This window comes from Triticum aestivum, chromosome 3B, assembly GCF_018294505.1.
Source record: "Triticum aestivum cultivar Chinese Spring chromosome 3B, IWGSC CS RefSeq v2.1, whole genome shotgun sequence".
NCBI classification, from domain to species: domain Eukaryota; kingdom Viridiplantae; phylum Streptophyta; class Magnoliopsida; order Poales; family Poaceae; genus Triticum; species Triticum aestivum.
In genome coordinates, this window is record NC_057801.1 from 645,970,103 (window position 1) to 645,976,102 (window position 6,000).

Sequence of the window (6,000 nt, forward strand, 5' to 3'; positions counted from 1 at the left end):
CCTCAATCTTTTCAAAAATGAGTGAGTCCAAAGATCCATCAACATGGAGCTTCTTCATGCGTTTTATATCAATATGACTCAAATGGCAGTGCCACAAGTATGTGGTACTATCATTACTATCTTATATCTTTTGGCATGAACATGTGTATCACTACGATCGAGATTCAATAAACCATTCATTTTAGGTGCAAGACCATTGAAGGTATTATTCAAATAAATAGAGTAACCATTATTCTCCTTAAATGAATAACCGTATTGCGATAGACATAATCCAATCATGTCTATGCTCAACGCAAACACCAAATAACAATTATTTAGGTTTAACACCGATCCCGATGGTAGAGGGAGCGTGCGATGTTTGATCACATCAACCTTGGAAATACTTCCAACACGTATCGTTACCTCGCCTTTAGCTAGTCTCCGTTTATTCCGTAGCCTTTTATTTCAAGTTACTAACACTTATCAACCGAACCAGTATCTATTACCATGGTGCTACTAGGAGTACTAGTAGAGTACACATTAATATAATGTATATCCAATATACTTCTGTCGACCTTGCCTGCCTTCTTATCTACCAAGTATCTAGGGTAATTATGCTCCAGTGACCGTTCCCCTTATTACAGAAGGACGTAGTCTCAGGATTAGGTTCAACCTTGGGTTTCTTCACTAGAGCAGCAACTGATTTGCCGTTTCATGAAGTATCCCTTCTTGCCCTTGCCCTTCTTGAAACTAGTGGTTTCACTAACCATCAACAATTGATGCTCCTTCTTGATTTCTACTTTCGCGGTGTCAAACATCGTGAATAGCTCAAGGATCATCATATCTATCCCTGATATGTTATAGTTCATCATGAAGCTCTAGTAGCTTGGTGGCAATGACTTTGGAGAAACATCACTATCTCATCTGGAAGATTAACTCCCACTCGATTCAAGTGATTGTAGTACCCAGACAATCTGAGCACATGCTCAACGATTCAGCTTTTCTCCCTTAGTTTGTAGGCTAAGAAACTCGTCGGAGGTCTCATACCTCTTGACGTGGGCATGAGCCTAAAATCCCAAATTCAGCCCTTTGAACATCTCGTATGTTCCGCGACGTTTCAAAATCGTCTTCGGCGCCACAATTCTAAACCGTTTAACATTACTGAACTATCACGTAGTCATCAAAACGTGTATGTCAAATTTTTGCAACATCCACAGACAACGTTTGAGGTTCAGCACACCGAGCGGTGCATTAAGGACATAAGCCTTCTGTGCAGTAATGAGGACAATCCTCAGTTTACGGACCCAGTCCGCATAATTGCTACTATCAACTTTCAACTAAATTTTCTCTAGGAACATATCTAAAATAGTAGAACTAAAGTGCGAGCTATGACATAATTTGTAAAGACCTTTTGACTATGTTCATGATAATTAAGTTCAGCTAATCAAATTATTAATGAACTCCCACTCAGATAGACATCCCTCTAGTCATCTAAGTGATACATGATCTGAGTCAACTAGGCCGTGTCCGACCATCACGTGAGACGGACTAGTCATCATCGGTGAACATCTTCATGTTGATCGTATCTACTATACGACTCATGTTCGACCTTTCGGTCTCTTGTGTTCCGAGGCCATGTCTGTACATGCTAGGCTCGTCAAGTCAACCTAAGTGTTTTGCATGTGTAAATCTGGCTTACACCCATTGTATGTGAATGTTAGAATCTATCACACCCGATCATCACGTGGTGCTTCGAAACAACGAACTTTCGCAACAGTGCACATAGGGGGAACACTTTCTTGAAATTTTAGTGAGGGATCATCTTATTTATGCTACCGTCGTTCTAAGCAAATAAGATGTAAACATGACAAACATCACATGCAAATCATAAAGTGACATGATATGGCCAATATCATCTTGCGCCTTTGATCTCCATCTTTGAGGCGTGACATGATCACCTTCGTCACCGGCATGACACCATGATCTCCATCATCGTGTCTTCATGAAGTTGTCTTGCCAACTATTACTTCTACTACTATGGCTAAAGGTTAGCAATAAGGTAAAGTAATTACATGGCGTTTTTAATGACACGCAGGTCATACAATAAATTAAGACAACTCCTATGGCTCCTGCCGGTTGTCATACTCATCGACATGCAAGTCGTGATTCCTATTACAAGAACATGATCAATCTCATACATCACACATCATTCATCACATTCTTTTGGCCATATCACGTCACATGGCATACCCTACAAAAACAAGTTAGACTCCTCTAATTGTTGTTGCATGTTTTACGTGGCTGCTATGGGTTTCTAGCAAGAACGTTTCTTACCTACGCAAAGCCACAACGGTGATATGACAATTGCTATTTACCCTTCATAAGGACCCTTTTCATCGAATCCGATCCGACTAAAGTGGGAGAGACTGACACCCGCTAGGCACCTTATGCAACAAGTGCATGTCAGTCGGTGGAACCTGTCTCATGTAAGTGTACGTGTAAGCTCGGTCTGGGCCGCTTCATCCCACAATACCGTCGAAACAAGATAGGACTAGTGACATTAAGCATATTGAACAAATCATCACCCACAACTACTTTGTGTTCTACTCGTGCATAGAATCTACGCATAGACCTAGCTCATGATGCCACAGTTGGGGAACGTAGCACAAATTCAAAATTTTCTACGCAACACCAAGATCAATCTATGGAGATTCTAGCAACAAGAGAGGGAGAGGATGATCATCTTCATACCTTTGAAGAACGCTAAGCGGAAGCGTTACAAGAATGCGGTTGATGGAGTCGTACTCGCGGCGATTCAACTCGCGAAAGATCCGATCTAGCGCCGAACGGACGGCGCCTCCGTGTTCAACACACGTACAGCCCGGGGACGTCTCCTCCTTCTTGATCCAGCAAGGGGAGAGGAGAAGTTGAGGGAGAACTCTGACATCACAATGGCGTGGTGGTGGTGGAGTTCATGGTTCTCCAGTAGGGCTTCGCCAAGCACTACGGAGGAGGAGGTGTTGGAGGATGGAGAGGGATACACTAGGGGAAGGGTGTGGCTTCCCTCCCACCCCCTCACTATATATAGGAGGAAGGGGAGAGGGGGTCGGCCCCTCTAGATCCCATCTAGAGGAGGGGGCGGCGGCCAGGGGAAACCCTAGATGGGTTTGGGCACCCCCACCCCCTAGGAAACTGCCCCCCCCAAGCCGGGAGGGGTGGCTTCCCTAGGGGAGGCACCCCAACCCTTGAGGTTACGTTAGATGGGGTGGGAGGGGCTCTCAGCCCTTTAGTGGGCTGATGTGCACCCTCCCCTTAGCCCATAAGGCCCCCAACGCTTGCCGGGGCCTCTGAAACCCCTTTCGGACACGCTGGTGGTCACCCGGTACCCCCGGAACAATTCCGGACTCCAATACCTTTCGTCCAATATACCGATCTTCACCTCCGGACCATTCCGGAGTTCCTCGTCACGTCCGAGATCTCATCCGGGACTCTGAACAACCTTCGGTAACCACATACTATTTCCCATAACAACTCTAGCATCATCGAACCTTAAGTGTCTAGACCCTACGGGTTCGGAACCATATAGACATGACCGAGATGTTCTCCGGCCAATAACCAACAGCGGGATCTGGATACCCATGTTGGCTCCCACATGTTCCATGATGATCTCATCGGATGAACCACGATGTCAAGGATTCAATCAATCTCGTATGCAATTCCCTTTGTCAATCGATATGTTACTTGCCCGAGATTCGATCGTCGGTATCCTAATACCTCATTCAATCTCGTTACCGGCAAGTCACTTTACTCATTCCGTAATGCATGATCCCACGACTAACTACTTTGTCACATTGAGCTCATTATGATGATGCATTACCAAGTGGGCCCAGAGATACCTCTCCGTCATATGGAGTGACAAATCCCAATCTCGATTCGTGCCAACCCAACAGACACTTTCGGATATACCTGTAGTGCACCTTTATGTCCACCCAGTTACGTTGTGACGTTTGGTACACCCAAAGCACTCCTACGGTACCCGGGAGTTGCACAATCTCATGGTCTAAGTAAATGATACTTGGCATTAGAAAAGCTCTTAGCAAACGAATTACACGATCTTGTGCTATGCTTAGGATTGGGTCTTGTCTATCACACCATTCTCCTAATGATGTGACCCCATTATCAATGACATCCAATGTCCATGGCCAGGAAACCATAACCATCTATTGATCAACGAGCTAGTCAACTAGAGGCTCAGTAGGGACATGTTGTGGTCTATGTATTCACACATGTATTATGGTTTCCAGTTAATACAATTATAGCATGAACAATAGTAATAACCATTTTATTATTTCCTCTAGGGCATATTTCCAACAGACTTTAATGCTCGCCTCAAGTTGAAACCCTTTTCTTGTCCACAAATACTTGGTGAAGATACTCGAAATGCTTCCTCATATTGCAATGAGGGAAGCCTTAAATTAAGCTCATATTCACATGCACATTATCACAATGTGGAAAACAAGCTTCAAAGCATATAACATCCGGCTTCTCATCTTGCACTTGGACACCTCGAACCCGATGACCATCACCACTTGATGTCATCCACACTAGGCTACTTGAAATCTTTCCTTTTGATGCAAGCCCATGAGAAACTCCTAACCCAAATAGACATAATAAACACATAGTATGGGTTAGGTAACAAAGCACAATTCACAATTACTTACCATACCACTAGATCACTTGACCCCACGTGGTACAAAGATTGCACTTTGAGAGTTGACCATCTAGATAATCTTCAAGCTTAATCTTGGCCAACCAACATATTAACTTCATGCCCCATCTTGGTTTCTTGAAAGCCACAATGAACCCTTGATTCACCTTGTTGCTTCAAGACTGTATCACCAAAGACTCTTCCATGACCATATCAATTTCCACTATGAATATCATCTTGGTCACCACATGCTCTCCTAAAACTCCATCGTAATCTCTTGAGAGGCACAATGAATTATTCACTCTAGTTGCTTACTTCAAGACATAATCAACCTAAACCCAACAGATGAGCTCACCATGATCTTGTTTTAAAACCATAACTTGAATTCTTCTCTTTAATTATTCTCTCCAGCCCTTGATCCTTAAAAGCCTGAATATGTCAAATTTTGAGATCCACTAAGGAACTCCACCTTGAACATATTTGGTTAGACATTAAAATCAATCTTAATGGCCTAAAGAGAAATCCCCAAAGACCAGATTGAAACCTCATTGGATATGGGACCTCGAGTGCCAAAACCTAGGCCCCGTGTGCACGGGGGTCAGGGACCCCGTGCACACGGGGTATCCAAAGAGTTGACACTTGACCCCGTGCGCACTAGGGTCAGGAGGCCTGTGCGCACAGAGTATCCAAAGAGGGATACCATGAGGGCTTCTTCGGATGTTTTGATGGCATTCTTCACAAAACAACCCAAAGCACTTCAAGCATCACTATGGAACACATCTTCATATAAGATTCAATGCACTTGATGCTCCATAAAATTCTCAGTTAATACCAAAGCTTAGGACAAATATCTTCGTATATATGGAATTCATCCTTGAATCCATCCAATATCATTGATGCACCATCTATGGACAATCCCTCCAAATATATCTCAATGAAAACATTAGTCCATAGAGATTGTCATTAATTAACAAAACCATACTTAGGGGCTACATGCCCTTTCAATCTCCCCCATTTTGGTAATTGATGACAGTATCAACAAGAGGGTATATATAATGAATTTAAAGCAAGTATGCAATCTATCCGAGAATAAATTGTATACTTGTGGTGGTTTTGATAGCCTCAAACATCACGAATATAGTTGATGCTATTTTAATGCTAGTAGACCCATACTATATGGAGCAAACTCCCCCATAATATATGCATGTGAAAGAACTTGGTGAAGTTTTCTCTATATACACATCCATGCAACAAGTGAACACAACCAAATGTAGATATGCATGAATGATAAGAACCAACCCACTTCTTGTAAA